The sequence below is a fragment of the Stegostoma tigrinum genome, chromosome 9 (assembly GCF_030684315.1).
Source record: "Stegostoma tigrinum isolate sSteTig4 chromosome 9, sSteTig4.hap1, whole genome shotgun sequence".
Classification (NCBI taxonomy): Eukaryota; Metazoa; Chordata; class Chondrichthyes; order Orectolobiformes; family Stegostomatidae; genus Stegostoma; species Stegostoma tigrinum.
This window is the reverse complement of record NC_081362.1, coordinates 48,480,392-48,489,992: the sequence shown is the minus strand read 5'-3', so window position 1 is coordinate 48,489,992 and position 9,601 is coordinate 48,480,392. Positions and strand designations below refer to the sequence as shown.

Sequence of the window (9,601 nt, the reverse complement as noted above, 5' to 3'; positions counted from 1 at the left end):
AGGAATAAAAGAAGACCTAAAACTGTAATGGGAGTTGTCTACAGGCCTAGCAGCAATAACCTGGCAGAATATTTTAATTCTGTATAAAGGCTTGGAGCAAAAGAAATGTTTTAACGAGACTGTGTAGTTTTCACATGAATGAGGGAATAACACCACAGCGCCAGTTAGAGAGAATGAATGGACTAAAAATTCAGATTTTCTGAAACATTATGTTATAGGACCAGCAAGAGGCAGGCCATGTTAAGTTTATTTAAGAGCCTGACCTTGTTCACTTAGCAGTAAAGAAACATTTACCTAACAGTGATTGTCATATGATTAATTGAAATTTAGATTTGAAGGAGAAAATTAGCACAAGAGTCTGGATTTTGATAATAATAATTAACAGGATAAAGCAGAGACTGACAACTGGAAACTGGTCAAATGCATTATTGGGTAAAACTGTAGATAATAGGTATTCAAAAATAATTTTATTTAATACAAGACCAGCATGCACCTTTTATGGATAAGAATTCCACTTTCCAGATAATATAGTCATGACAATGCTGTGACTTAAAAGGTGTTTTGTCCTTTTTTTTCAGAAAGAGGTTTTAAGAGAGAGGTAGTGAGCTGTCTATTTGGAGTAAGTAAACAGTTTAGACGCCTTGGATTTTTAAAGTTGGAACGATAGAGGTAGCCTGGATGTGTGTGGTCAACCCTCTCAGATGGGGATTTCTAGCCTTTTTTGAGTTTTTAGTTTAGCTTTGAGCAGTTGCTGTTGGAATTTCAGTCAGACAGAAGCTGCTGGAGTTTTGAAGAAGTAGAGGTTATCTTTTCTCTCTCTCGGTTACAACTAGAACCTGGGGCTTCTCTCTACTACTGCGTTGCCTGTCAGGCAAATCTATTTTCCGAATTTGCCCTTTTGCCAAGGGAGTGTGTTTATGGAATGTTACTGTATTGGAATAGTTAATTAGTAATAGTTACTCCAGCTATTATTCTATTAAGGTTTCCAATAGAGTTAAGTTACTTTAAGTTATTTTTTGTATTTTAACTAACGTGTTTAAATAAATTGTTTTGCTTAACGTCAAGTAGTTAGACTTATTGAATTGCATCTAGAACATAACATGTTACATTTGCCTTTAAAATAAGAAAAAGCTAAGATCTAGGCTTCTAAAAATATTTCTGAGGGGTTCTGGTCTCTGAAGTGAATTATTTGATAAGAATACCAGATAGAAACCTTGCACAATGTGTCATGTGAATATGCTCAGAAGTTATTTTGATAGGGAAGGACAGCAATAGGCGAATGTATTACTGGTTACAATAGAGTGAAGAATCAAGTTCAGAGAATTCTGAATTGAGTATTCCTCAGGTTAAATTGGACAATGAGGACATTCTCAAAAATTGGAATAAATTACTGAGATATCCTCCAGTGGAAAATCAAAAGACCTGAAAGCGTTACAACATCAGATGGAGTGATGTGTGGGAACAAGATGGGAAGTACTAATCTGATTACACATGATGGCGATATAGGAAATGCTGTTCCAATTAAGGAACATCTTTTTAGACTTAACCCTCCAAAGTTGCCAGAAATTCAAACAGATTGCCATTGAGCATGCATTCAATGTAATTGAAGTGAGTTGCAGCAACTGGAGCTCACCCAAAGTAATGGTGCCAAACCCAGGCGGGACCCAATGGTTATGAGTGGACTTTTGCGAAGTCAGTTAAGTTACAAAGTCTGATTCATATTCTATTCCACATTTGGAAGGTGGGACAAGCAACGTATTTCTAAGTTGGACTTAGTTAGAGTATACTGGCAGTACCTTTATCTTAAAGAGTGAAGACAATTTCAGCTTTTGTGACACTGAATAGACTGTAACATTTGAAAGTCATGCCATTTGGTATGAAAAATGCACAAGCCACACATCGAAGACTAACCAATAGTCATTTCTAGATTACCCAATTGTGTGGTGTACATTGACGACCTGGTGATTTTAGTCACACCTGGAAGGAACATTAGCAGTGTCTGTGTGAATTATTGGATTGACTTTGGGAGGCAGGCTTGGTGATAAACCTGGCTAAGAATGAGGCCGCAAAAGCCCGTGACACATTCCTGGGCCATGTTATTGGACAAGGATGGATGACCCTACAGGATGTGGAAACAGAGGTTAGTGGGAAGTTTTCCATAACACCGACAAGGGCAGTACTACGATTCCTTGGGTTGAGTTATTTTTATCGTACGTTTGTACCAAATATTAGCAGTGTGGCTTGTTCCACTCTCTGGCTTATTGAAGAAGTGCAGAAAATTTCAGTGGAAGGAGGACTGTCAGAAGGCATTTGACAGCCTGACAGCTGTGCTAACCACTGCCCCAGCGTCAGCCACACCTAATTCTGCAAAGCCATTCAAGGTGGCTACCGATGCAAGTGTCAGTGCTGCACTCTTGCAAGAAGACAATGAGAAGATAGAAAACTAATGATCATTCAATATAAATTTTCCACATTTGAGAAAGAAATCTTGAGCTTGGTGTTGGAATCACAACATTTCAACATTAATATTGACAGTAATGTGTCAAATTGGATATACTGGTCATAACCCAATTAAAGCTTTGGACAAATTTGATGAGAAAAATTCCAGACTCTTTAGATGGAGCTTATTATCGCAGCCATTCAGTTTAAAAGTTATAAACGTGGCTGGATGAGAGAATGTAAATTTCTGATGTGTTGTAGCAACTTTGAAGAAAGCTGGAGGCATTTGATGGTGGGAATAAACGGACTGAAACAGACTGTAGTGGTGAATGTTTGTATGCTTACAGTCAATGTAATGCATATGTATTGTAGTGTACTATTAGATTAAGACTAAGGATTTTTAAAAATGAAGCCATCTTTGTATATTGATGTCCATTTCTCTGTTAAACGTATTGAATGATTGAGCATTTACAATGCTCTGAGGTAAAGAATTCCAAAGATACACAATACTTTGAGTGAAATCACCTCTGCCCTAAAAGGTAGGCCCCTTACGCTAAAACTGCTCTTGTGTTTTGGATTTGCCAACCAGTAAAAGCAGCCTCTCAATATTAACCCTTATCAACCCATTTCAGGATCTTGATTGATTGTTTCAAAACAAGTGCCCCTCAGTCTTCTAAATTCTAACAAACAGAGACCCAATCTAGCTAGCCCCTCATCCTCCCTCTCATCTTAGGTGCCAGTCTATTGAAGCTTTGCTTTCAAAGCAAGTATAGCTTTTTTCAAAAATATGGACACCAAAACTGCACATACTATTCCAGATGTGGCCTCACCAAAATCCCATAAAATCATAACATGATTTCTTGTTACTCTAATCCCTTGCAATAAAGGTTAGTATGCAATTTACTTTCCTAGTTGCTTGCTGCAGTAATTGGGCCTTTCTGCTGCATCAGCTGCATGCCTATAGTTTACTTGTAAATATGGAGAAAGTCAAAACCCAAAGTTGGTTTTCTTCTCTGTAAATAAAGACAGTTTAGATCTGAATGGATTCATTAACTGTATGTATATGAAGATTCACATCTCTTAATAAGGTATGTTTTTGCAATTAAACAAATTTGGGAGAAGTTGGCTCAGTCATCATGACTGATCAGCAGAGTAAGGAAGAACCTGATGTCAAGGAACAGTAAGCCCCAGACATTACATTGGTGTTTCTATCGTTTCCTCATCTGCTAACCAAAAAGAGGATGGAGAGAGATTGAGACAGAATGTTGGGAAGTTTGTTGTTACCTAGAGTGTACAACAAACCCTCTAGAATAACTAGGGAGAAGGGCAGACCACTCACGGATAAAGGAGGGAATTTGTGCTTAGAGACAGAGGATATGGGTGAGATCCTAAATGAGTACTTTGCATCAGTATTCATCCAGGAGAAGGATACGGAGGATAGTGAGATTTATGTGGAGCATGCTAATATGCTAGGGCATTTTGAGATCAAAAAGGAAGTGGTGTTGGGTCTCTTGAAGAGCATTAAGGTGGACAAGTCCCCAGGGCCCAATAGTATCTAACAGATTACTAAGAGAGGCAACAGAGGAGATTGCTGGGCCCTTGACCAAGACCTTTCTATCCTCACTAGCCTCTGGAGATGTCCCAGAGAACTGGTGAGTAGCTAATGTTGTTCCTCTGTTCAAGAACGGAAATAGGGATAATCCAGGAAACTATAGACCAGTGAGTCTCACATGGATGGTTGGGAAGCTATTGGAGAGAATCCTTAGGGATAGGCTTTAAGTACATTTGGAAAAGCATGGCCTACTTAGGTACAGTCAACATGGCTTTGTGTGGGGCTGGTTATGTCTTACTAGATTGATTGAATTTTTCAAGGAGGTGACAACCTTCTACATTATCCACAACTCCACCAATCTTTGTGTCATCTGCAGAATTACTAACCCACCTATCTATATTTTTATCTAAGTCATTTACATACATCACCAAAAGCAGAGGTACCAGTATGAATGTGTATAGAACACCACTAGTCATGGACTTCTAGCCTGAAAAACACAAAGGTGATCGATGAAGATAGAGCAGTGGATGTTGTTGGCATGGATTTTAGTAAGGCTTTCAACAAGGTGGGCTCATTCAGAAGATTAAATGCATGGGATCCAGGGTAACTTGGCCACGTGGATTCAGAATTGGCTTGCCCATAGAAAGCAGAAGGTAGTGGTGAAAGGGTGTTTTTCAGGCTGGAAGGCCATGATTAGTGATGTTCCACAGACTTCCAACACCCATGGAGCTTTATCAGGACATTATTTCAAACAAGCCACAGCACACTGCAGCAACCCAGAATTGCGCAAAGCAGAACAAGAGCACTTATACGGGGTTTTTAAAAGGAATGAATTCCCAAAAAGCGCAATCCAGCATTACCTCCATGACATACCATAACAAGAAAACACAATATGATCAGACATCTTGTCACCCTACTGAAAAAATAGAACCGGAAGTAATGCCAATCAGCCCAGCAAACCGAGGCATATAAATAACAAGTGGGACAGAACACCAAAGCTTCACCAGAGGTGCACTGACAATGTTACCAATAGCAGAATGATGAAACATCAGCAATCAAACCCACCGACTGGGCTAGCAAGTTTACTACCTCAACCTGTGAATCAGTTTGACTGGTGATTTACAGCTGTTCCATGATTTTCATCCACGCTATAAGTCACCTTCCTTCCCACTCATATCAAATAAGTATTTGAATTAATAGCAGGAATCGGTCATTTGGTTCATCATCCTCATAGAATCCCTACAGTGTGGAAACAGGCCTTTCGGCCGAATAAATGCACACTGACCCTCAGAGCACCCACCCAAACCCATTCACCTATAACTCACCTAATCTACACATCCCTGAACACTACAGGCAATTTAGCATAGCCAATCGACCTAGCTCACACATCTTTGGACTGTGGGAGGAAACCAGAGCTCCCAGAGGAAATCCTCACAGACACGTGGAGAATGTGCAAACTCCACACAGACAGTTGCCCGAGGCTGGAAATGAGTCTGGGTCCCTGGTGCTGTGAGGCAGCAGTGCTAACCACTGTGCCATTGTGCCACACCATTTGTTTTAGCCAGCTCTGCCATTCAATAAGATTATGGGTGTTTTGATTGTAAGTTCAACTCTACATTCATGCCTACCTGCTGACAGATACTTGACAAGCAAGGGAATCAATGGCTATCTACCATGTATACTATAATCATTGTATTCACAGGCACAGCTATTACTATTGGGAGTTGTGCCAGTTCCCTTCAAATAGAAATCCTTCATTATTTGGTTAGCTATAAAGTCCATCCCTGGAGCAGCCAGAAAAGCAGGTGAAATCAATATGAGAAAGAGCAACTAGGAGCCACACAAAAGCAATGTTTTATTTATGGGCTTTTGGGGTGCACTTATAGTATGCTTTCAGTATGTTCCTGTTCTATACGCACTAAGTTCACAAGATTCTGCTCAGTGTTCCAGGCTAATGACCCAACGACCATTGATTCATTCTGATGATCAGTTATAGATCTGAAACATTAACTCAGTTTCTCTCTCACAGACTCCTTGAGTGTTTCCAGCATTTTCTATTTATATTTCAGTTTTTGAACATTGCAGCATTTTGCTTTTAAAAGAAAACATGCTGACTGCTACATATACAACTTTGTTTTACTCTCAGTAAGTAAATGAAGCCACAGAACTTTATTGATGAAATAAGTTGACATGATTAGAGCTGAGCTGTATTTCCAAAAGGTGATGCAACTGCAAAAGCCACATTCAGTTTGTTGTCTGTTGCACCAGAAATGTCATTTCTGAACCCTGTTAGTCCTTACTTTTCACCACATTCACAACATTCCTGCTGTGAAATTTATTAAAATCAAGCATTTCAATTTAGCTAAAATGTTATTCAAACATGTATTTCTGAGATGCTAGTACAAAAGTTCCAGTCCACCTAATGTTCCGTCAGTATATTCTGATGATTATGTGGCATTCTTGCAAGTAAAGATATTCTTTGTACAGGTACAATAAACTTCTTAGCTCCATCATTATACAATTATAGAATACGGTTAAATTGATGGGATTGGAATTTGCTTTGTGGAGGTATCATCCTTCTGCATAAAATCTGGCATTTTTGTCTTACAGTAATGCATCACAATGTGTGAATTGGTAATTTCACAGGTAAAGTTTACCAGCTGCAAAGCGTTTGGGGTGCTCACTTCCTTGGAAGGGCTACTGCTATAGACATTGTACTAAGGTTCAATCCTTATGCTGACAGGCATTCTGTGTATAATGCTGCTGGCCAATTAATAAATTGGGACTTGATAGATGTCTCTGGAGTGATGGGGTCACAAGCTTGGTCCATCAACTTTCTCTGTGGTTTAGGTGACAACACACAAGCTGAATTAGTTTCACCATGAGATATTTTGTTTCTGTTCACATCTGGGCTCCCTTTACCCACAGCTTGTGACTGAGTGTTGAGTCACACGCTGTGTACACCAGAGAATTTTTTTTCTGAGCCCAGCACTGTTGTGTGAGTATATAAATGGATTTAGTCCCAATTCTAAGAATATGAATGTGAACCCACACAGTTTCAGTTGATTTAAAATAAAACTGCTCCCTGGTGTCAAAACATCTTACATGAAGGAGATGCCCAATGGCAGGCAGCAAATGAATACTGAGAACACAATGACAACACAAATTACCAACAGCCTTTGAATCTTTTGTGCCTGAAAGGTTCACTGAAGACATAGGTTGCAAGCTCTTTGCAGCAGTTTGGACATGGGTCAGAGTTTTGCCAAAAGCATGTGTTTGCATACACTGGAGTTTGTTGTAACGCTGAATTCGGGAAAGTGCCTGCATACCTGGCTGCAGATCATCAAGCACTTTGCTCATTAGGGTCCCGAGTCTTGATGTATCAACGTTAGCAATAGCACATTTCTCACTCGTGCATTGTATAGGAGACTGCCATAGTCCTCACACAAAATGTAAAATCAATAACATATAGGATATTATCTTTTGTAATGCATCCAAAGAGCGGAAGACATATTCTCGATCTCTCTGGATATGTCCTCATGGTAGCCAAAGTAACACTTACTGTCACAGGTTTGAGGGACATTATTATGAACCCAACATTAGTGAGGTGAAAAGTGAAGCAGAAAGCCTCAGATGTTGCTGTCTGAATCAAAAATTAAAATGAAAGCAAAAATGGGTGTTGTAATTACAACAGATGAATATGTCACAAAAGAAAATGTTCAAAGCTAGTCTGGAATTTCCTAAATGCTGAATCAAACAACAATATGACAATGATCAGGTTGCTGTATGGTCCCAACTAGATCACAAGTACCAAGCAGTGGTGTGAGCGAGCTCCTGGAGATCTGCCACCGGTACTTTCGCAGTGAACCACACAGATGAGGTGCTGAGTGCATTTGGAAAGTTCTAGTCTACTGAAGGCGAGGTCAGATTCATTTTTCAGAATGAATATTTAGAAAACCTGCTTGAAAAATGCCAATGAGCAGGTGTTTGTTGAATATCGTTTGCCCTTCCAGTAACACGTGCATGCTATCAGAGGCTGTAGGCTGGAAATATGTAAAGCCATGTACTGCAATGTGCAATTATTTTGAAAGCAACAGGAAGACTTGGTTCCCCATTCCTCACCAAGTTTCCTTCTTGGGTTCCCATTGAATAGTTGCAGTGTCAATGACAATTACAAAACTGTAACAAGTGAGACACCAGGAGTTCAAAATGCTGCACAAAATATGGAGTTTATGGAGCCGGAGAAACATCGTCCGCCGTCGGAATATTTGAACGTCTCAGTTGGAAATGTGTGAGCAGTTGGAGGTGACAGGTTTTTGTTGCAGTAGGATCTCTCAGAAAGAGCCCAGTCACCGTGTCCTTACCTTGTGGTCAGGAAACCTCCGGGCCGGATGTTCGGCCTCAGCCTCTGGGAAAAGGATCAGCGAGAGCAAACAGCTAGGCAAATCCAGACACTATCCTCACCCACCACACTCCGTCTGACAGCTTGCCACTGGGGCGGAGAGGGCTGCCCAAGGGTGGGGTGATCAGCCTGGTCTGTGGGTGTCAGCGCGAGGGTGGGAGGTTAGTCAGTGTAAGAGCTGGGGGTACCGCATTGCGCCAAACCACGGCCACACGCTGCAACAAAGCTGCATTCACTGGGTACCCAAGATAATAAAATGTGAGGCTGGATGAACACAGCAGGCCCAGCAGCATCTCAGGAGCACAAAAGCTGATGTTTCGGGCCTAGACCCTTCATCAGAGAGCTCTCATCTCTCTGATGAAGAGTCTAGGCCCGAAACATCAGCTTTTGTGCTCCTGAGATGCTGCTGGGCCTGCTGTGTTCATCCAGCCTCACGTTTTATTATCTTGGATTCTCCAGCATCTGCAGTTCCCATTATCACTTCACTGGGTACCCAAGCCGCCAGACCTTATCTCCCCCCCAGCCCAACATGGTAACATTTGCCTTCAGCAACAGGCATACCGACCAAGGCACCAGATCAGAGCCTGAGACAAGAGTTAATCACTTTGCTGTCCCAAATCTCTATACATGCAGCTGTCAAAGTACATTCAGGTAGAAGAGTGACTAACGCTAACTCTTATTTCTCTCCACACATGCTGCCAGAGCTGCCGAGTTCTGCCAGCAATTTGGGGATTTTGGTTTTGATTGTGACCTAATACTTGTGCATTTGGAGTTAGGAATAAAGCTTGAAAATGTACTTAAAAATGAAACAAGAGCTAAAAGTCCAAGTTTATTTAATTAAGTCACACCCTAAGTTACTAATTCTAAATGCTTCATTTCATGATGTGGTGGTGTTGGACTGGGGTGGTCAAAGTCAAAAATCACAAGGCACCAGGTTATACACGCTCTCCTTTCACTGCACCTGTTGAAGGGCCTGTACTCCAAAAGATTGAGATTTCAAATACAGTAAACCTGTTAGGCTATGACCTAGTGTCATGGGATTCTTGCTTCATTTCAGCAATTTTATTCCAACTGACATCAAACCCAATGCTTCTAAACTATAATTTTAAAAAGTCTTAGGGGCAGAGCATGCATATGATATAAACCCAGAGCCCAATGGAGATGACAGTAAATGTTACTCTCCCAATTTCAGTTAGAATCAATATCCA

The 9,601-nt window shown here is 40.7% G+C and overlaps 1 pseudogene; it reads right to left on the bottom strand.

Annotated features, from left to right (window-relative positions):
• Positions 1-6,525: 6,525 nt before the first annotated feature.
• LOC125454860 (probable G-protein coupled receptor 75) lies at positions 6,526-7,351 on the bottom strand (annotated as a pseudogene).
• Between the last annotated feature and the right edge of the window lie 2,250 nt (positions 7,352-9,601).